Here is a 24,126-nt window from a genome sequence, read left to right as displayed (position 1 = left end):
GACTCCTACTTGGAGAGCATCGAAGACACCAAGCTTTAGGTGTTGTAGCTGATGCCCGACTTTCTAATTAACAAACTAGGGGTCCCAGAAGCTGAAGCCCCTTCTACCGAGGTGCCCGCTACTGAGGTCCTTCATTCTATCGAGGTGCCCGCCGCTAACATTCCTCCTTTAGCCGAGGACCCTACTCTTGCTAAGGACGTTGCATAGGCTGCTCCTTGTCTTCTCTTTTGTGCTTTTTGCTTAAGTTATTTTGTAAGGGCTTGGCCTACCCCATCTGATGAGGCTAGTTTTTGTAAAGCTGATATTTGAAGATACTTAATGAAATACACTTTTTGTGTAACTTATGTCTTTACTGTTTGTTTTTTGTACTTGCACTTTTTTTTTTGCTTAGGGATCGATGCCCCCTTCCAAGAGGACACAAGTAGCAAAGAAGTTAAGTTATCTGAAGTGGCTTGTTACTTAGTCATTCGCTTAGGAAGTTAAGGGAGCTCAGCCGAGGCCGAGCTATGCCACCGAGGGGTTCAGGGCCCCTTTCCTTAGTGAAAAGGAAAGGGAGGTGAAAGCCTTAGCTCTCTTGGATTGTTCTCCACCCCCATAAAAAATTGGTTGGATGAGGCTGAACTAGGCCGCCAAGGCGTCAGGGCCCCTTCTCTTAGTGGAAAGGGAGGGGAGGCAAAAGCCTTAACTCCTTTCAGCCTATTCTTTATCCCTACCAAGGAAGCTAAACCAAGGCTGCTTGATGTCAATGAGGGGTCGGGGCAAGGAGTGTGCCTTAGCTAACCTAGCTTGGCTTTCCATAGGGATGTTAGGGGTGTGAGCCTTCAGGCGGCCGAGGCTGCAGGAGCGCACCTGGCTGAGATCACGGTGTGCTTCCTGCATAGCGAAGTACTTAGATTATTCTTTAGTGTTCTTTTGTGGTGGGCCGAAGTTTTTGGCCGATGCTTATAGACAAGATCTCTGCCATTCTTTGCCTTCGCACGAAGGCCATGTAGGCATATGGTTTGTAAGGCACCCTATTCCTAGACCGTCATCCAGTTCAAGCGTGTAACCTCGGAGGAGGTTGTATGCGTCGGATAGTCGTGTGGCTATGGGGTCCTGGCAGTTAGCGAAATAAGAACTTATACACTAAAAGTTGGAGCCAAGGAGGGGAGGAACTTTGCACTTTATTCATTGTTTGGTCATCAAGGAGTACATTCACTGATAATACATTCGAAGGTTCTCTGAGTTCCAGGTCCAAGGGACCAGTCTTCCATTCAAATACTCAAGCCAAAATGTGTCGGGGCTAATGACTTGCTTGATTCTATAGGGACCTTCCCAGTTGGGGCCGAGCTTTCCCACACTCAGGCAACATGACTTTCCTAAGGATGAGGTCTCCTTTCTTGTAGTGTCTTTCTTTCACCCGAGAGTTGTAATAGCGGGCTACCCTCTGTTGGCAGGCCACGACCCTGATTTGGGCCTGCTCTCGGACTTCTTTCAACAGGTCTAGATTGGTTCAAAGCTCTTCATCATTTTCGGCTTCATTGTATGCCTTGGTCTGAAGTGTCAGCTAGCCGATCTCTGTTGGAATGACGGCCACGGTGCCATAAGTTAAGTTAAATGGGGTCTCTCCCATGGCAGTCCGAGGTGTTGTCCGGTAGGCCCATAGGATGTTGCTTAGTTCGTCAGCCCAAAGACCTTTGGCTCTATCTAGTTTGGTCTTCAATCCTTCTAGGATTGTCCTGTTGGTGACTTTGGCTAGGCCATTGGTTTATGGGTAGCCTACCGAGGTGTATTGCTATTTAACGCCGAGGGTGGCGCACCATGCTCTAAACCTTGTATCATCAAACTGTTTCCCATTGTCGGTGACCAGCATGTGGGGAATGTCGAAGCAATAGATGTTATTTTTCCAAAAGAAGTTTTGGATCATGCTGTCAGTGGTGGTGGATAAGGGATCGGCTTCTACCCACTTAGTGAAGTAATCGATGGCGACAACGAGGTGCATCCTATTTCCGTTGGCTTGAGGGAAGGGGCCAAGGAGGTCCATGCCCCACTTGGAAAAGGGCCATGGAATGCTAAGAGCCAAGAGAATGTCTTTGGCATCGGTCGCACTTTTGTACTAGCTCAGTTGCGTCCTTTTGTACCATCGGCTAGAAATATCTCTGCCTTAGTGCTTTTTGGGAAAATGCTCTACCTCTGAAGTGGTTGCCACAGATGCCTTCATGGATCTCTTGGAGAACATACTCACCCTCCTCCCGACGAAGGCATCGGAGGTAGGGTAAGGTGAAAGACCTTCGGTACAGCTTGCCCTCGAGGAGTGTGTAATGGTTTGCCTATCATTGGACTCTCCTAGCTTCATTTCTATCTTTGAGCAGTTGCTCATACAACAAATAGGCGATGATGGGGTCCATCCAATAGGGCTCGGCTTGCTGATAAGCCTATATTTATACATATTTTCATATGTCTAACTTGATGATTTTGGTAATAATATTTTTTTGGAATTAGTATGGTATTGCACTAATTATGATGAAATTGTCTTGCAAGGTGATTTGGAGCTTAATTGTGAAATTTTTAGGAGGAATTCAATTTAATTGATCAAGATAATCATAGAGGAAGGACCATGTAGCAATGATGTTCCATGATGTAGCCATGAAGAAGAGAATCCATTGAAATCGGATTTGATATGCATGCACAGAAAAGGGAAATTTCCTGTTTTGATATAGTTCTCATATTTTGGGCATAACTTCCTGCCTATAACTCGGATTGAGGTGATTCAAACGGCTAATTCTGCCGCCAACCAAGTGCAATTTCAGCTACAAGTTTCGGGTCTGAAAGTTGACAGTACAGAAGAGATAGACATTCAACTTTGATAAAGACTAAGAGACCTAATTTGTGTTGAATTAGGAGTCTGTATTGAAAAGCAATTGAGGGGGGGCTGCACTATTAAAAGGACCATAGACTCAAGGCAAAGGAGCACAACCTTAGAGAGAATTTGGCAAAGAAGAAAAGAGGAAGCAGTCACAACATGTCAAAAGAGGAAAGGAAGTAGTTTCAGCATGCTAGAGGAGAGGAAGAATACGAAACCCAGAGGGAGAAAGGCTTAATTGCTACACTTGTCTTCTACCTTCAAAGGCTAAAGTTTTATTGTTATTCTATTCATTCCTTGATGTGTTTTTGTTGTGTCCCTTCTTTAATTTTCTTGAGTGTGTTTAATCTAAGTATGTCTAGCTAAATTCTCTTAGCTAGGATTTAGATGGATTTTGATCTTAGGATTATATAGTTATTTGTTTAATTCAATTCAAGACCTTTATTATTTGCATGAGGAATTTTTATTGTTGTACTTAATGCTTTAAAAGAATTGGCCAATCTTTTAATGATTTGATGATTTATGCATGACTGACCAAAGGATTGTTATGAAGTATATCCTAGGCAATAAAAATCGCATGTTAGACTATGATATTGAAAGATGATTAGCTCATATGTTGGAATCAAGGAAGCTTAGTGAGACAAATCCTCTTCTATGATTAGAGGTTTCCAAAGAACTTAATGCTTATTTTTCCTTTTGATAACCACTTAGAAATTTGATGGTAGAACTGGATTAATAAAGGATTAATATGACTTGAAAAAGCTTATTAATTAATTTAGGGAAATCCACCATCACATGAAAATAACTTTAATATACCTTAGGGTAATTTTGGTCTTGAGTTGGATTAAATAGGTAATTACATAACCTTGATTTAATGAAATCTAAGCCCTAGTTGCATTCATTCATCGATTCAATTTATATTATGTTCTTAGATTTTCATTAATTCTTCTTTGTTTTTATTCGTTCAATTAATTCACAAGTTCAACTTAGGTTAGTTTAAAATTGATTTGGTACTGTGATTTAGTCTTTGTAGAATCGACATTTTTCTCATCATTATACGCACATTTGACTAAGGTACACTTGCTTGAATTAACTGTGCATAAATCACACAACAAGTTTTTGGCGCCGTTGCTAGGGATTAGTTTATTACATATCAAAACTACCTAAATTAGCCTTAGATTGAACATCTATTTGTTTTATTTTAGGATTTAAAATTTTATTCTATTTTAATTTTTGTTGGGTTCGGCTTTATAAATTTTTTTTTAGGAAATTTTTAATTCTTTTCCTTTTCTTTTTAGGTTCCTAGTGCATGACACACACCCGTGGTGGAGAATTAATACCCCTTGATCAAGAAATCGAAAGGACTTTGAAAAAGCGAACGAGGGAAAGAAAGAACAAGATGGCCCAAGACCAAAATAATTCAAGGACATTGAGATCATATGCTATACCTACTCTTGATGGTACTACATCAAGCATTAAGAGGCCAAATGTGCAAGCAAACAATTTTTAGATCAAGCCTGCAATTACTCAGATGATCTAGATGAGTGTGCAATTTTCTAACCCCAATGATGACCCTAACTCTCATATTGCTAGTTTTCTTGAAATATGTGATACTTTTAAGCATAATGGAGTTAGTGATGATGCCATTAGACTTAGGTTATTTCCCTTCTCCTTAAGGGATAAAGCAAAAGATTGGCTTAACTCTCTTCCTGCAGGTTCGATTACTACATGAAATGACTTGGCACAAAAGTTTTTATCTAAGTATTTTCCACTTGCTAAAATGGCTAAATTAAGGAATGACATAACAACTTTTTCTCAATTTGATAATGAAACCTTATATGAGTCGTGGGAGAGATTTAAGGAATTGCTTAGGAAGTGTCCTCACCATGGTCTACCTATTTGGATGCAAGTGCAAACTTTTTATAGTGGCATTAATCAATCTAATCATTCAATGTTAGATGCAGTTGCAAGTGGTACGCTTATGAAGAAAACTCCCAAATAAGCATATGAACTTTTGGAGATGGCGGCCAGTAGCTATCAATGGGGCAATGAGAGGGCAAATAAAAAGGGAGTTGGAATTTATAATGTTGATTCTATCACTGCTTTATTGGCTCAACTTGTCGCATTAAATAAGAAATTGGAAAGTTTGGGGGTTTCAACTATGAGTGATTCTTCCATTCCCTTTCTTTTGTGTGAGCTTTGTGGACAAGGGGGGCATGATAGTGTAGGCTATAAAGTAAGAAATCCTTTTTCTTCTACTTCCGAACAAGCTAATTCTATTTCTTATGGTGGCAACAAGTCCAACTTCAATCCCTACTCCAACACTTACAATCTAGGATGGAAAAGCCATCCAAATTTTTCTTGGAGTAATAACCAACAAAGAGCACCTCCCGGCTTTCAACAACAACACCAACAAAATCCACAAGAAAAGAAGCCAAATTTGGAGGATATGATGGACAAGAATTCAAGTACAGAGACAAGAATTCAAGTCTTGGAAACTCAAATTGGACAACTTGCTCAAGCAATTTTGGGAAGGCTACAAGGAAGATTACCAAACAATACCGAGAAGAATCCCAGGAAACAAGTAAAGGCCATCACTCTACGAAGTGGAAAAGAACTTGGAAAAGAAGAAAAAAATGATGAGCATGTACATGAGGAAGAAAGCCGAGATCGTGAATCCAAAGGAGGAGACTATGAATCATCAGTGGAGAAAAAGGGAAGTTTTTCTACTCTTAATTTAAAATATTACAAACCCCATCTTCCTTTTCCTAAAAGATTTCTTAAGGCTAACTTGGATAAACAATTTGCTAAATTTTTAGAGGTGTTTCAAAAGCTGAATATTAACATTCCTCTTCTTGATGCTATTTCTCAGATGCTAAGTTATGCCAAATTCCTAAAGGAAATAATTTTAAACAAAAGAAAGTTGGAGGAGTTTGAGATGGTAAAACTTAATGAGGAATTCTCGGCAATCCTACAAAATAAATTACCTCCAAAACTCCAAGGATTCAGGGAGCTTCTCTATTCCATGCACCATTAGCGAAATTAATTTTGACAAAGCTTTATGTGATCTTGGTGCAAGCATTAATTTGATGCCCTTTTCTGTCTTCAGGAAGCTTGGGTTGAAGGAGCCAACACCTACCACTGTTTCTCTTCAATTGGCTAACAGAAGTATCAAATATCCAAGGGGAATAGTGGAAGATGTTTTGTTAAAAGTAGATAAATTTATTTTTCCTGTTGACTTCATCATTTTGGATATGGAAGAAGATTATGATATGCCCCTAATTTTAGGGGCGACTTCACCTGAAACGCAATCCAATTTCACTTCTCATCTCTTCTCTCCCACAGTTCCACAATGCTCTAATACCCCACCTTTCGCTATTCTGTCCTGCAAAATCAAAGAGAAACAAGAATTGAACTAAGATAACGGATCAAATAATTAAACGAAAATAAAATAATAATAAAACAGATCCGGATAAAGCAAATAAAATTTTTTCTTCGTCCTTCCCCGGCAATGGCGTCAAAAACTTGGTGTTGCTAGAAGCGTATCGTTAACCACTTCGGAACACCGGTTTAAACATTTATAAAATTTTTCTGATTCTCAAACAAATACAAACACAGTAAATGGGTGAGAACGGGTCATATCCACATGGAAGTGAGGGAAAATTAATAAATACTCAAATCCGGACAAGAGAACACAAGAAGTAAGTGCAAAAATATTAAAATTAATTAATTAAACTGAGAAAAATATAGAATTCAAACAGTATGGAAAGTTAAAAGTGCAGAAACATAAATAAATACAAAAATAAATAAACAAAAGAAAAGAAATAAAGTTCTTTAATCTGATCAGAGGTAGTAGTCTCCGGATCTCTCCTTTGATCCTCGACCTTCTCGAGCTAGGCCTTCCATCTTACCTAGCCAAATTGCAGATCTGCAAAAAACAAAACGAAGATCAAACAGAATGAAAATAAATTGCAGAAAGTAAATAACAAAACTATAATTGAAAGAACAAAAATTGGGATCCGATTCCAGAGGTGGCAGTAGTGGTGTTGGCAAACTGCAAGTAGGAACCCCTCCTCTTGCCTGGACGTCCTCCTCTTCCTCGACCCTTGAACTTCTCAAGATCAGCCTTCCGTCTTACCTGGAAATAACTGGAAATAGGGAGAAAGATGGGAGGCGGCAACTGGGATTTAGCAAAGTTAGGGATGCCCTAGGGTTTCTATTGGATGGCTAAGATGGTTTTGGGGTGATCCTATGGCTGAGAATGGAAGGAGAGGGTGCCCAAAATTATGTAGGACTGAGATTTGGGTAACCAGAAATGGAGGGTGTAGATTAGAACATCTAGGGTTGAAGGGTTAAGATTAAAAGAATAGGTGGCACCCTAGATTAATGGTTGGGATATAAGATAGAGGGAGTGACTGAGATTTAATGGTGGGGGAGCTGAATGGTGAGGATTACTAGAATAGGTGGCGCATTAGGGTTTAAAACCTACAAAGGAGAGCCCTAAAATGGAGGGTGGAGATTAGAAGGAATGGACGGTGAAGATTACACAGCTAGGGTGGCTAGGGTTAGCTAAAGATGAAAATAATGGGTTAAAAAGGCTCCCTAGGGTTTGCTAAGGAGAGGGGAGCATGGTAATACAATAGGATGGGTGCCAACTGGGTTTAGCAGATAAGAGGCGCCCTCCTATTATCAGTTCTTTACAAAAACACCCCCTCTCTCAGCTGGTCTTCACACCAACTTCCCAAAAACTGCACTTCAGCCATGAAAACTTTCCAGTTTTCTACATAATTTGCACAGAGACCCTCAGAGGTCACATAATTGATTTTAACTAGAAAAAGGGTGCACTTTGACTACTCTAAGGCCGGAAATACCCCTAACTAGAAAAGGGTGCACAAAGACCCTCATGGTGCCATGTCAAGGATAGCTCAGATCTTTTCTGGGTTGGCCTCTATACCCCGTTGCGTGACGACGAAGCCTAGGAACTTACCCGAGGTGATGTCGAAGACACACTTGCTGGGGTTGAGCTTAATGTTATACTTCCGTAAGGTGTCGAAGGTCTTGGCTAGGTCCGAGGTGTGTTGGTCAACCTTCAGGCTCTTCACAACCATGTCATCCACATAGGCGTCAATGTTTCTTCCCGTTTGGAGCTTGAAGACTTTGTTCTCTAGGTATAGGTGGCCTCGGCATTCTTAAGGCCAAAGGGCATGAACTTCTAACAATATGTGTCATGCTCTATGATGAACGAGGTCTTCTCCTCGTCCTCGGGGTGCATCTTGATCTAATTATACCCAAAGAAGGCATCAATGAGGTGGTATATTCTCGACAAAGGAAAACTATCTTTAGGGCAGTCTCGGTTGAGGTCTGTGAAGTAAATATAGATCTGCCACTTCCCATTAGCTTTCCTTACCATAACCACATTGGACAACCAGTTAGGGTAATGTACTTCTAGAATGAAGCCAGCGTCGAGTAGCTTGTCAACTTCCTCTCCTATGGCCTTCAATCGTTTTGGTGTAAAGTTCCTCTTCTTCTATCGAACTGGCCTAAAGCTTGGATCCATGCTCAACCTATGAGTAATGACCGAAGGGTCAATTCTGGGCATGTCTGCGACAGACCAAGCAAAGATGTCGGCATTAACATTGAAGAAAACTTACCAGTTCGGATAGGCTATTTAGAGGAAGGTTGGACCCAACGCGAACCATTTTCTCGGGTTCAATGTCATTTAGGGGTACCAAGACGAGGTCCTCATCCGGTTGGCCTCAGCTCGCTAGCTCCTCCCTGAGGTCGAGACCCTTTAACAATAAAGCTTCATTGTACTTGCCCTTTAATGCTGCCACATAGCACTGGCGGGCAGTTTGCTGATCCCCCTGGACAACTCTGACACTGTATTTGGTGGGGAACTTGAGGGTGAGGTGGTAGGAGGATAAGGCTTCCTTCAGTGCGTGTAGGTTCAGCTTCTCGATGATGGCATTGTAGGGGGAGCCGATCTTCACGACCAGGAACTCATTCATCTTCATCACATGCTAGGGTTTTGTTCCTATTGTGACTGGTAGGGTTATCCTTCTCTCCGGTTTGATGACATTCCCGGAGAAGCCGACAAGTGGCACGTCGGCAAGCTGAAGGCGCCTGGGTGCCAACTTCATCTTCTCAAAGGTGTTATAGAAGAGAATGTCGGCCAAGGAGCCACTATCGACCAGTATCCTCCTTACCATGAAATTTGCAACGATGGCTGACACCACCAGTGCGTCGTCACGGGGAACCGAGATCCCCTCCAAGTCCTCATCCATAAAGGTAAGGGATTCACTTTGCTTCGACTTCTTGGAAGTTCGCCCCTGGATGTTTATCTGCCTGGTGCAGGACTTTTGGGCCGAGGCCGAGGTGCCACCCGAGGCCATGCCCCCAAAGATGACATCAATGACGACTGCTAACTGCTACTACTGTTGCTGTTGTTGCGAGGATGAGGTGAAGGGATGAGAGATCCATCGCATGGATGCCCAAAGATAGCGGAATAAGGGGGCGAATTTCAAAAATTTTTCTCTCCCTTCAACTGAGAATCGCATTCCCAATTTAGAAAATCATATTTTCAATGATCATTCTTGAACCATAAACTGAACCAGATCTGAACCAAAAAGGAGTAGGAGAGGAATATACCTGACACGGAGAAATAGTATCCCCCAACGAAGGTGTTCACGCCCAAGGAAGGATCCAAAGACTGCTCCCACTGAAGATGGCGCAAGGCAGGATGGAGCAAAATCAGCAGTGTTCTTCTCCAAAAACTCAGTCCTTCGCAAGAATCAGCAGGATGGCACATGAGCACAACTTCCTATCAATTCTTTCTCAAAGAACTGATGTCAAGATTGAATCTTGACTTCTCCCACAACTGGAGATCGAACAGGCAAACAGGGCGGCAAGAACAGGGAGGCAGCAAGAAAGAATTCTGCAGGGATGCTTAATTCTTCCTTCTTTGATTTCAGCACTGAAGAAGATCTGAATGAATAACTTTCTAAAGGTTGCCGCCCCCTCCTTCTTTTGTTAACCTAAAGGATCAGCTCCTAATCCAATTAGGAACTGCTTATCCAAATCATATTTGGATCAGTCCTCTCTTTAGGTGATAAGAATAAACCCTTATCTTATCTGCAGATTGGATTAACTTTCTCCTAATCTCATTAGGAGGTTTCTAGATCTGAATCACATTCAGATCTGGACTCTCTGAGTGGATAGGGTCAAGACCCTATCCTATCTACTAATCCATCTCAGAATTCGCCCCTTTAATTAACTAATTAAATAGCCTAGTTCGAAATGGGCTTTAGGCCCATTAGGCTTATGTACTCACTTAACCTTCCTAACTGCTGCCCAGTTGGGCTTCCTTGTATGGCGTGGGACTCAAGCAATGATCTACACATCAGCCACATGGGTTCGGCCCAGCCTTTATTACAAGGCCTGACCGAATACACTGTTATGGACAGTGCACCCCCTAAAACCCATCAAATGAGCTCTATGGGCCCAACACTTACCCTAAGTGGTCCCTGGGCCAAGCCATCTTGTAACACCCAGGGACTGTGGGCAGATGCAAGATTAGCCCATCAGGCATTATTCTCAATGGTCTTACACTTAACCTCTCAGCCCATAATGATCATACACTGCCCGACAAGAGAGGACCTCTCCCTCAGCTACAAGGAACAGTGTTGCACTCTCTGCTTATATGGATCCCGAGAATTAAAACCCTCTTGCAAACATTTTAGAAACCTTAATATATATACATTTATATCTCATATAAAATATACTTTGCAAAACAAATCTCAACGATTGAAATCGACTGCCGACAGTCTTGGTTTCCATCAGTGAGAGTGCATCCTCGATCATTACCTTTGTCCGACAAAGGGGCTGATCCTGTCACTATGATCACCCACTCAAATGAATTCTCAGACTGTCCCAACATACCCAAGTTTTGACCCCCACTAAGGATCTCACTGATTGGTATATCAAAGACAACCCAATTCGACACCTAGTGCAGTATCATAATCGAGTCTAGGGGTCGGGTGTAACTTTCCAGTTTTGCCCATCAATCTCCAAGGTCCAGGGCAATACTAGAAATCTGGTCCAGTTCATAGATTCAATTAATCCTACACTGTATGTGCCTAGGGTCTCACCCTGGCAGCTGAGACAGGCCACCCCAACCGACTTGGTGGCACCACAGTGTCAGCCTTGTCAGGATAGGTCTCCCCAGACCGACCCACTGGCTGTGAACATTCTAAACTAACACGAGTCTCATTAAGTGTCCAGTTTAAGGGTATTACATAGAAACATACCAAGGGAACATGAATCAAACATGCACTTTTATTCATTTACAAAAAACTCATAAAGTACATCATTCTGATTGAAGCTAAAGGCATACAACACTGTCTAACAGCTCCCACAAGCCGGAGTCCCATGCTTTTCACGTGTTTCTCAAACACTTTCTGTGATAGTGGCTTCGTCAATGGGTCTGCTACATTTTCCGCTGACGCTACCTTCTGAACCAGGACGTCCCCTCTACCAACAATCTCCCGCAGTACGTGGTACTTCCTCTCGATGTGCTTCATCTTCGAGTGGGCTCGTGGCTCCTTAGCCTGAGCAATGGCTCAATTGTTGTCACACAACAATGGGATGGGTGATGTGCTGGTCGGAACTACTCCCAACTCGAGAACGAACTTCTTCATCCACACGGCTTCTTTGGCAGCCTCACTTGCGGCAATGTACTCGGCCTCGGTCGTGGAGTCTACAGTGGACCCCTGTTTGCTGCTTTTCCAGCAAATAGCACACGATCCTATCGTGAAAACATATCCAGATGTAGACTTTATATCATCTGGATCCGACTGGAAATCGGCATCTGTATACCCTTGGATCTGTAGTGAGCTACCGTCAAATACTAGACAAAACTCTTTTGTCCTTCAAAGGTACTTAAGTATGTTTTTCACAGTAGTCCAGTGCTCCTGCCCTGGGTTGGCCTAAAATCTGCTTACTACATTCACTGCTTGAGCAATGTCAGGACGAGTGCACAACATGGCATACATGATGCTCCCTACGGCAAAGGCATAGGGAACGTCTTTCATGCCATCAATCTCCTCAGAAGTCTTGGGAGACATCTTCTTGGAGAGAGTGACTTTGTGCCTGAAAGGAACATTTCCTTTCTTGGAGTTTTCGATGCTGTATCTTTTTGACTATTTTGTCAATGTAAGCAGATTGGGATAATCCAATTATCCGCTTCAATCTATCTCTATAGAGTCGAAGACCCAGTATATAGGAGGCTTCTCCAAGGTCAATCATGGAGAATTGTTGTGAAAGCCACACTTTCACCGTAGTTAACATTCCTACATTATTCCCAATGAGTAGAATGTCATCTACATACAGAACCAAGAAGGTAACCTTATCTCCACTGTACTTCCTATAGACACAGGGTTCATCCAGATTCTGGATGAAGTCAAACGATTTGACAGCAGAGTCAAAACGGATGTTCTAACTTCTAGAAGCTTGCTTAAGTCCATAAATTGATCTATTAAGTTTACATACCATGTTTTTCTGGCCTGCAGCAATGAAGCCTTGCGGCTGCTGCATATAGATATCTTTAGTAAGATCTCCATTCAGGAATGCAGTTTTGACATCCATCTACCAAATCTCATAATCATGATATGCTGCTACAGCTAGCAGGATCCTAATGGATTTAAGCATGGCCACAGGCGAAAAGGTTTCCTCATAATCGATGCCCTCTTTCTGAGTGTACCCTTTCGCCACCAAACGAGCTTTGAAGGTCTCAACCCTACCATCGGGGCCCTTCTTTCTCTTGTAGATCCATTTGCAACTGATTGCTTTTACCCCCGAGGGCGGATCTACTAGAGTCCAGACTCAATTGGTCTCCTTGAGTCCATCTCCGCTCTCATGGCCTCCACCCACTTCTGGGAATCTATGTCCAACATAGCTTCCGCGTAAGTCATGGGATCCTCCTCACTAGTCAAGGTTTCCACCAGGTAACTATCCTGGTCATAACCATAACGGACTGGTGGCCTGGATACCCGAGTGGATCTTCTAGGTTGGTCACTACTGGAACTTGTGGGACATCTCCCACAGTTCCTGAGCTCTTCTCATCAAGAACAACTTCCTGACGATAGGTGTCCAGGATGTAATCGGTTTCCAGGAATTGTGCATTTCGACTGCAGAACACTTTCTGCTCACTTGGGTCATAGAATAGGTAACCTACAGAGCCTTTTGGGTAACCTACAAATAGGCAACGGCTGGTCTTGGATTCCAACTTGTCTGCACTCGTTCTTTTAACGTGTGCTGAACAACCCCAAATCTTCAAGTGTCTGACACTTGGTTTCTTTCTGGTCCAAAGTTCATATGGAGTATTCGGAACCGATTTGGTTGGAACCCGATTCAGCACATAAATCGCAGTCTCTAATGCGTAACCCCAAAAGGATGTGGGTAACTCTGAGTGTATGAGAAGCGACCGGACCATATCCAATAAGGTCCTACTCCTCCTCTCTGAAACACTGTTAAGTTATGGTGTAGCAGGAGGAGCTAATTGTGATACTATCCCATTGTCCTTTAAGTAGTCATTGAATTCGTCAGAGAGATACTCGCCACCTCGATCTGATCGAAGGGCTTTAATTTCTCTCCCTAACTGTTTCTCGACTTCTTATCTAAACTCTTTGAACTTTTCAAAGGATTCAGACTTGAGTCTCATTAGGTACACGTAATCATATCGTGAAAAATCATCTGTGAAGGTGATGAAATACACGTGTTGATTTCGTGTCCTAACACTCAGGGGACCACATACATCAGTATGTATTAGAACAAGTGTGCCTATACATCTTTCAGGCTTACCGTTAAATGGTTGTTTCATCATCTTGCCTTGTAGGCAAGGCTCACAGGTGGGAAGATCTTCTACAGTTAGAAAATCCAAAGGACCATCCTTTACCAACCTTGTGATTCGGTCAACACCGATGTGGCCAAGTCGGTAATGACACAGACACATGGGATTAACTGTATCACGGGCTCTTTTCTTGGGGATTTCAGCCAACGTAGTTTCGGTTACACGCATGAGTTGAAGCCCCGGTGTCAATACACCAGGACGCAAAAGCTACCAAAAAATTGGTTTCTATAACACAAGTTTTGAAATTACCTTTCTTGGATTCCATGTAGGCAGGACAGTTCCTTTTCCAGTGGCCGGTCTTCTTGCAGAAGTGACAGGCATCCGACGCTTTGTCTTTCTTCTGCTTCTTGCCCTTAGTGGCTTTCTTCTGAGGCTTCTTTGCATTCCTCTTTCTCTTGCTTGTCTTGCTAGCTTCAACAAGCATAGCTACAGGCTCATCCTTTCTAATCAGTTCTTCAGCTCTTTGCAACATATTGCTGAGCTCTTGCAAGCTGACATTCAGCTTGTTCAAGTTATAGTTCATAATGAACGGATTAAAGGAAGGAGGCAAAGAATTAAGGATAGCATCTATCTGGGTTGTAAGGTCCAGCTCGGATCCAAGAGCCTCCAGTTTGTTGATATATCCCATCATCCGAAGACAATGGTCGTGAACTTGTTGGCCCTTGGTGATTTGTGCGGTCATGAACTGTTTCAAGACCTTTTGTCGAGTAGAACGATTATGCTCTTCATACATCATCCTGAGACTGTCCAATATGTCCTTGGCAAGTTTGATCTGATCGAACTGCCTCTGTATTGGGTTGTCCAAGGAGGCAATGATGTAACACCGGGCAAGGGAGTTTTTCTCCTCCCATTCCTGATAGTCTCTCCTTCGGACCTCAGAGGCCCTATCACCCGGACGCTCCGGGGCAGGATTCTTTGCCACTTTATCTAGCTTTTCAGAAGCTAGGACCAGCATAAGGTTCCTATACCAGTCGGCATAGTTTGGGCCCTTCAACTTGTTGTCATCAAGCAATTTTGCAAATGATCCGTTTGCCATTTTCTGATAAAAGAGCAAACATTAGTCCACAACCTTATTTGATTCATGTTCATTACATAGATATGGATTTTAATCTACGTTCAATTTCCACTTATTCATCTCTGAGATTTTCCTCCTTTCTTAGTGACGGAGACTACGGGTTGTCTCTGGAAATGTGGGAAATCACATAGGGTGCATGGAACCAATTGTTTCAGCTGCATAACCCCACCACCTTTCTGTGAAGGATCATATCCACTCATCATATGAGTTTTCCCTTTGGCCTCTGTCAGACAAGGTTCAAAGCCGTTTACAGGTAAACCTTTCTGTCTACTGAGTGCTTACCCATCATATTTGTGAACGCCAAGGTACCGTGAGAGGGTTCCCATTTTCTGGTGAAGCCCCTCTCACATCGGTCTATGACGCCCCTATCATCTTATGAAACACTTAGACAAGCCCAACAGCAAATGGATAGCCCATTTTCTGGTGCGTTTCCTCATTACTAAAGGACCCATCCTCATGCTAATGATGGAAGGCCTTTAGAGAGTTCATCATAAGAATCTCCCTATCACACGCACTCATATTAGCTAGAGGGAACAGTTAATTACGCCCTAGTTTGATTTAGGTCAAACCAAAGTGGCTCCCACTGGCTTTCATAAAGTCAGATTTCGGTGGGCCTTAATCGGCTAGGGTTCCGCATGTAACCTCTTGATGAGGTGTGGGGCCCACCACTGAGGGAGGTCATCCAATGACCAAAAGGGACACCATGGAAATGATGTGCATTCAGCCATGGTGTGCGCAAGAGCCACTGTCGATTGAGCATGGGCCATGCACTTATGTTCCATGTACGTAGCACATCACACATCCATACATCTCATGCAGGGATAAATTGATTCAATCAATTAATCATCTGTAAGCCCCATTTGAAGCCCATTTTAAATCCATAATATTAACCATTAATATTATCTAGGTATATGGGTCGAATGGTTCAGCCCATATAGCTTTATGTGTTAAGTGGGTTTTTAGCAGTTTTAACTATTTAAAACTGGGCCTTTACAGGTTGGGCTGAATTAACCATTTAATTAAATATCAATCCTCAGGCCCATTAGTGGGAAAATTAGGGCTGACTTTCAGCCTTGATTAAACCCTAGATTCGGTCCAAACAATTTGAACCAATCTTGGTTCGACTAGGTCTAGGGTTTGATCCTTAATTAAATCTTTAATTCATGAAAATAATTTGAAATTAAATACTGATGAAAGAAAATCAAGAATCAGTCAATTAAGGCTGTTCGCACACTCCATCCTACAAAACAGAGGTTAGATCACAGTTTGCAGTTTCATAAACTGCAAATCGCAGATTGTAATTCTCCCATCTGTGAAATCTCCTTCTCTGCGAAATCTCCTTTTATGCACCGCCATCTTCGATCCAAAATTAAAATAAATAGAAATCCTATTTCTATTAATGATTACATCAGATCGAATACCTATACATTCAGTCTAAAATAAAAAATATATATATATTTTACAAACCAAATGTAACAAAATAATCCAAAAACTGCAAAATCGCAGGTTCCCTGCACAAATCAAGATTTCGATCTCCTCTTGTACAAACAGCCCATAAATCAAGAAAATCATAAAGAACAGTTATAAATAATAATCAGATTTATATAAAATTAATTTCAGATTATTCGCCCAATAATTTTGGGAACAAATTTCCCAAAACCCATATCTACGCAAATCGGGTAGAACGCCTTCTGCCCATTTGCGCAGGTTCAGATCTGAAACAAATTGGTTCAAGATTTGAACCATGGCTCTGATACCACTGAAGGGATGAGAGATCGATCGTATGGACGCCCAAAGATTGCGGAATAAGGGGGCGAATTTCAAAAATTTTTCTCTCCCTTCAACTGGGAATCGCATTCCCTATTTAGAAAATCATATTTTCAAGGATCATTCTTGAACCATAAATTGAACCAGATCTGAACCAAAAAGGAGTAGGAGAGGATTATACCTGATACAGAGAAATAGTATCCCCCAACGAAGGTGTTCATGCCCAAGGAAGGATCCAAAGACTGCTCCCACTGAAGATGGCGCAGTGCAGGATGCAGCAGAATCAGCAGTGTTTTTCTCCAAGAACTCTGTCCTTCGCAAGAATCCGCAGGATAGCACGTGAGCATAGCTTCCTATCAATTATTTCTCAAAGAACTGATGTCAAGATCGAATCTTGACTTCTCCCACAACTGGAGATCGAACTGGCAAACAGGGCGGCAAGAATAGGAAGGCAGCAAGAAAGAATTCTACAGGGATGCTTAATTCTTCCTTCTTTGATTTCAGCACTGAAGAAGATCTGAATGAATAACTTTCTAAAGGCTGCCGCCCCCTCCTTCTTTTGTTAACCTAAAGGATTAGCTCCTAATCCAATTAGGAACTGCTTATCCAAATCATATTTGGATCAGTCCTCTCTTTAGGTGATAAGGATAAACCCTTATCTTATCTGCAGATTGGATTAGCTTTCTCCTAATCTCATTAGGAGGTTTCTAGATCTGAATCACATTCAGATCTGGACTCTCTGAGTGGATAGGGTCAAGACCCTATCCTATCTACTAATCCATCTCAGAATTCGCCCCTTTAATTAACTAATTAAATAGCCTAGTTCGAAATGGGCTTTAGGCCCATTAGGCTTATGTACTCACTTAACCTTCCTAACTGCTACCCATTTGGGCTTCCTTGTATGGCGTGGGACTCAAGCAATGATCTACACATCAGCCACATGGGTTCGGCCCAGCCTTTATTACAAGGCCTGACCGAATACACTGTTATGGACAGTGCACCCCCTAAAACCCATCAAATGAGCTCTATGGGCCCAACACTTACCCTAAGTGGTCCCTGGGCCAAGCCATCTTGTAACACCCAGGGACTGTGGGCAGATGCAAGATTAGCCCATCAGGCATTATTCTCAATGGTCTTACACTTAACCTCTCAGCCCATAATGATCATACACTGCCCGACAAGAGAGGACCTCTCCCTCGGCTGCAAGGAACAGTGTTGCACTCTCTGCTTATATGGATCCCGGGAATTAAAACCTTCTTGCAAACATTTTAGAAACCATAATATATACATTTATATCTCATATAAAATATACTTTGCAAAACAAATCTCAACGATTGAAATCGGCTGCCGGCAGTCTTGGTTTCCATCAGTGAGAGTGCATCCCCGATCATTACCTTTGTCCGACAAAGGGGCTGATCCTGTCACTATGATCACCCACTCAGATGAATTCTCAAACTATCCCAACATACCCAGGTTTTGACCTCCGCTAAGGATCTTACTGATTGGTATATCAAAGACTGCCCAATCCGACACCGAGTGCAGTATCATAATCGAGTCTAGGGGTCGGGTGTAACTTTCCAGTTTTGCCCATCAATCTCCAAGGTCCAGGGCAATACTAGAAATCTGGTCCAGTTCATAGATTCAATTAATCCTACACTGTATGTGCCTAGGGTCTCACCCTGGCAGTTGAGACAGGCCACACCAACCGACTTGGTGGCACCACAGTGTCAGCCTTGTCAGGATAGGTCTCCCCAGACCGGCCCACTAGCTGTGAACATTCTAAACTAACATGAGTCTCATTAAGTGTCCAGTTTAAGGGTATTACACAGAAACATACCAAGGGAACATGAATCAAACATGCACTTTTATTCATTTACAAAAAACATAAAGTACATCATTCTAATTGAAGCTAAGGGCATACAAAACTGTCTAACATGATTGGCTAAATCCAGGAATTTAGGGCTGAAATTTTGCATGATTGGTTGTTTGAGGATTTTTTTTGACGTGATGGATTTTGATTGGGGATCAGGCATGGTGATGTGGCATAATCAAGACCATGAAAAGGGAATCAAGTAGATTTAATGGTGGATTTTTGGGCATTTAAGCTAAGATTTGGTTTCTTAAGGTTTAGGGACGGGTTGCCAAAGACCCTCAAAATTAATGCTAGTCCCACCATAAAATTTTTGTAGTAATAGTGGTACTAGGTCAAATCCCACAGGGAGCTAGGGAATAATTTCTTAGCCGAATGCGCAATATAATAGAGTGGGAAAATTAAATAATTAAAATTTCTAAAAGAACAAGAAAGCAATAGCAATACCAAACAAGAGAAATCAGTCTTACCAAATTCTTATTCAAGGGTTCAGATTACTCAATTGGTCATCGATCGTAGGTAGACTTTGGCAGTCTTGCAATTCAAGCATTTAACATTAGATTTATTAGGATAGCCATAATAAACCTTGTATTTTCCTAAATCAGCTAACCAAACCCAGCATTCGATCAACACTTATCACTAATCGATTGGGTACGATAGCGTTCTATATTAACTAGTGATAGCATTAAGCTTTGTGAAAACAGTTAAACCAAAATAACAATAATTGAGATAGCTGCAATTATCGAATCTTGTCCCATTGATTCCCCTTAGGTTAAAACGTGTCAATACATTGGTCAAAGGCTGTCACGAACAATTGACCCAGAAAGATATTAACCTAATTGCTACTTGTACCACTATTCGTGACAATTATGGATCACCAAACCATGGATAGCAGTAGGAAAATCAACATTAATTAATTTGTCAGACTAATTAACATTAACATCCATTGAGAATATGCACAAGAACCAACGAATACTTGAATTAAAAAACAAGAACTTGAATTAAATACAGAACCTCACGATGACATAATCGAACCTCCCCCCTTGAACCAGAAAAGAAAAGCTTAGCTGCTCATGATTTTCGAATCCTCCAGGCTTTGCTTCTCAGAAGGCCGAACTGATCTTTCTTGATCGAGTTGCTTGATGCTTGATTGATGGATTGTTGGATTGATGCCTAAAGCTGGTCCGCCCCCCCACCCCCTTTATATAGCTTTAGGAGGAGGGGCTCTCTCCAACTCCCTTTAAGAGATTAACTTTAAAATTAGAAAGTCCTAATCTGATCTACTTCTATCCTATCCTATCTAGTAATCTCAATCTCTTATCTTTTTAGGACTACAATTGAAATTTAAATCTAATAGGACTCTTCATTCTTGAGTTTGAGTTGGGATTTTTTATTAACTTGGGCCGCTACAGGACTCTTCTGCGAATTTGAGCTTCAGCTGTGGGTTGGGCTTTACTGCAAAATTGTTCCGACTTCAGGCCCGATTTTGACCTCGATGCATACCGAATCTGTCAAAACCCAAAACATGAGGGTTGTGGGAATTTCCCTTATCTTTCCAGATCATCTTGAATATCCAAATCGGAGTTCGGGATCGAGAGTTAAGCCCAGATTACTGAATGGTGCCGAAACTATGCAAAATCATCCGATTAGCCTTGTTTTCTTCCAATCGCCTTCTTGCTTACCTTCTCATCGATTCGCAGCCTCATCTTGTTAGTGCACAACTCCTTCAGAAATTTTGCATATTTTGGGATCTGTTTGATGGCATCTAACAAGGGTATATTTATCTCCACCTTCTTGAAGGTCTCCAAGACTTCTTGCTCATATTCTTCCTTCTTGGATTTTTCCAACCTACTAGGAAATGGAGGCACAATGGCATTAGTAATCTTAGGGAGAGGGGGTCGGGTATTACCTTAATGGGGCTCTCGTTCGAGACTTATTCCTCCTCTTTTTGTTGTTCTTTATCCGCCTTCCTTGGTGAGGTCGGTTGTGGCTGCAATTGCTTCCCACTTCTCAGCACCACTGCACTAGCATTTTCCTTGGGATTTACTACTGTCTGCAATGGTAGCTTTTCAGAGTTCCGCGCCTCCAACTTGCTAATGGAAGTAGCAAGCTGACTGATTTGGTTCCCTAAGTTCTGGATGCTAGCCCTTGTTTCCATTTGAAATTGTTGAGTGTTGGTAGCAAGAGCCTTAACGATTTCTTTTAAAGACATACCTGAACTTGAGGGTTGATTTTGCGCTGAGATAGGTGCTGAAATTGGGGGCTGTCTATTGAAAGCTTGGGGCTGATATCTCTGTGGTCCTCCTTGATTTTTGTAGCTCAGATTGGGATGATCTCTCCACCCAGGATTGTAGTAATTGGAATAGGGATCATACTTGCATTGAGGTTGGCTCGGAAATCCTCCTACGACACTAACTTGCTGCATCAAACCATCCTGCAATGATGGACACATATCCGTAGGATGCCCAGGAATCGAACAGACACCACATACCCTTGCCGTTTGCAATTGCCCTGCAGCCAGTTGTCGAACCAAGGCAGTTAGATCAGAAATTTGATTTTCTAAATTAGAATGACTTACCTCATTAACACGCCTGATGTACCATATGTTCTTGCTCCGAATTGTTGTGAATTTTCGGCCATGTTGGAAATTAATTCCCTAGCCGCTTCGGGTGTTTTATTGAACAAGGCTCCTCCACTAGCTGCGTCTACCATACTTTTATCCATAGGTTGGAGTCCTTCATAGAAGTATTGGATCAAGAGATGTTCGGGTATTTGGTGGTGGGGACAGCTAACACAAAGTTGTTTAAATCTTTCCCAATATTCGTATAGTGTCTCACCACTAAACTTCCGAACTCCACAAATTTCTTTTCTAATATTTGTAGCTCGGGATGCAGGAAAATACTTATCTAAGAACATCCTATTCATCTCATCCCATGTATGTATCAAACCAGGAGGAAAAATGTATAACCAGTCCTTTGCTTTATCTCATAAAGTAAAAGGAAAAGCTATAAGCTTTACCTGATCCTCAGTCATACCCTGTGGTTTCATGCTCGAACAGATGACATGGAACTCTTTAAGATGCTTATGAGGGTCCTCACCTGGAAAGCCATGAAAAACAAGAAGCAATTGAATCAAATCCGATTTAAGTTCAAAAAATACCTCGAGAGTGGGATAGATTATGCAAAATGGATGTTGATTCATGATTGGCGCAGCTAACTCTCTTAGCGTTCTTTCTCTATCAGCCATCCTTTCTTCCTCTTCGAAAATGGGTCGATCACAAGTTGTCAAATCGATCTCAGAATTCACCCCTGGAGGTGAACGGTCCTTCCTTTGTTTCGCCTCCTTCCTCAACCGACGGGTGGTCTTCTCAATTTCAGGGTTATATTCTAGTTCACCTTGATGAGAAGCACGAGTCATAAAACAAAGGAGGTTAACACAAATAGAAGTTACAAAACTAAGAAATTAAAGTAGCTCCCCGGCAACGGCGCCAAAATTCTGACGAGTTGTCGAAGCCCTCAAAATTAATGCTAGTCCCACAATAAAATTTTTGTAGTAATAGTGGTACTAGGTCGAATCCCACAGGGAGCTAGGGAATAATTTCTTAGCCAAATGCGCAATATAATAGAGTAGGAAAATTAAATAATTAAAATTTCTAAAAGAACAAGAAAGCAATAGCAATACCAAACAAGAGAAATCAGTCTTACCGAATTTTGATTCAAGGGTTCGGATTAATCAATTGGTCATCGATCATAGGTAGACATCGGCAGTCTTGCAATTCAAGCATTTAACCTTAGATTTATTAGGATAGTCATAATAAATCTTGTATTTTCCTAAATCAGCTAACCAAACCCAGCAGCATTTGATCAACACTTATTACTAATCGACTGGGTACGATAGCGTTCCATATTGACTACTGATAGCATTAAGCTTTGTGAAAATAGTTAAACCAAAATAACAATAATTGAGATAGTTGCACTTATCGAATCTTGCCCCATTGGTTCCCCTTAGGTTAAAACATGTCAATACATTGGTCAAAGGCTATCACGAACAATTGACCTAGAAAGATATTAACCTAATTGCTATTTGTACCATTATTCGTGACAATTACGGATCACCGAACCATGGATAGCAGTAGGAAAATCAACATTAATTAATTTGTTAGTCTAATTAACATTAAAATCCATTGAGAATATGCACAAGAACTAACGAATACTTGAATTAAAAAGCAAGAACTTGAGTTAAATACAGAATCTCATGATGACATAATCGAACCTCCCCCTTGAACCAGAAAAGAAAAGCTTAGTTGCTCATGATTTTCGAATCCTCCAGGTTTTGCTTCTCAGAAGGCCGAATTGATCTTTCTTGATTGAGTTGCTTGATGCTTGATTGATGGATTGTTGGATTGATGCCTAAAGCTGGTCCGCCCCCCCTCCCCCTTTATATAGCTTTAGGAGGAGGGGCACTCTCCAACTCCCTTTAGGAGATTAACTTTAAAATTAGAAAGTCCTAATCTGATCTACTTCTATCCTATCCTATCTAGTAATCTCAATCTCTTATCCTTTTAGGATTACAATTGAAATTTAAATCTGATAGGACTCTTCATTCTTGAATTCGAGTTGGGCTTATTTAATAACTTGGGCCACTACAGGACTCTTCTGCAAATTTGGGCTTCAATTGTGGGCTAGGCTTTACTACGAAATTATTCTGACTTCGGGCCAGATTTTGACCTCGATTCAAACCGAATATGTCAAAACCCAAAACATGAGGGTTGTGGGCATTTCCCTTATCTTTCCAGTGCATCTTGAATCATCCAAATCGGAGTCCGGGATCAAGAGTTAAGCTCAGATTACTGAATGGTGCTGAAACTATGCAAAATCATTCGATTAGCCTTGTTTTTTTCCAATCGCCTTCTTGCTTGCCCTGAATCAAAATACAAGAGTAATGAGTCCAATTGAGTGCTAAATTAATGTAAAAGAATGAATATTTGGGGATAAAAATATGATACTTTTTGTTCTCATCATTTAGGCATGTTTTAAAGTAATTGGTGTAGTCCGATCGGGCATCTGGAATGAGATGGGTCAAATAAGGGACTGAGCAAAAATTATGTGCTAACAGCTACCCCTCTTTGTTGGAGGTAGCGAGCTGCTGAACAACAAAGAAAAAAAAAGCACCTAGAGGTTTTTGTGAGGGACAAGAGGTTAGGGGAGGAGATTTTGTCGTTGGAATTTCAGTCAAGGTCAAAGTTGATATAGTGCAATACCCTCGCCTGGAAGGCGTAGTACCATCCCAGGCCTTAGCAGGCAAATGCAATCATCACACAAACAACAAAGTGGTGACATCCCAGAAGAAGTCATTGATAATTTTTATCTCTACTGACTCGATTTGATAATTTTTGAATTTGATTTGAATATTTGTGACTTTGATAAACGTGATTTTGAATTTTTGTATTAGATGAGTCTTATTCTTGATTTTTTGGTAACTTGGATAATTTGATTTAACTCAATTTTTTATATTTGGTAACTTCTATTGATCATTTTAATTTGAAAGTTTCGAGGTTTGTTATTTAATGAATTTGATTTAATAATTTTAAACTTGATAGCTTGGATATTTGATGGATTTGTTATTCAATAACCTAGACGTATTAGATTATTTGATTTTGATTTTTG

The 24,126-nt window shown here is 41.4% G+C and overlaps 1 non-coding gene across 1 annotated transcript; it reads right to left on the bottom strand.

Moving 5' to 3' along the window:
- Nucleotides 1-4,628: 4,628 nt before the first annotated feature.
- LOC148791736 (small nucleolar RNA R71) lies at nucleotides 4,629-4,735 on the bottom strand. Its single transcript, XR_016076834.1, has one exon. It is a non-coding gene; the product is annotated as a small nucleolar RNA R71 (small nucleolar RNA).
- Nucleotides 4,736-24,126: the final 19,391 nt, after the last annotated feature.

The sequence above is a fragment of the Nelumbo nucifera genome, chromosome 5, assembly GCF_055504915.1.
Source record: "Nelumbo nucifera cultivar China Antique chromosome 5, China Antique-T2T, whole genome shotgun sequence".
NCBI classification, from domain to species: domain Eukaryota; kingdom Viridiplantae; phylum Streptophyta; class Magnoliopsida; order Proteales; family Nelumbonaceae; genus Nelumbo; species Nelumbo nucifera.
This window is presented reverse-complemented; position numbering and strand designations above follow the sequence as displayed.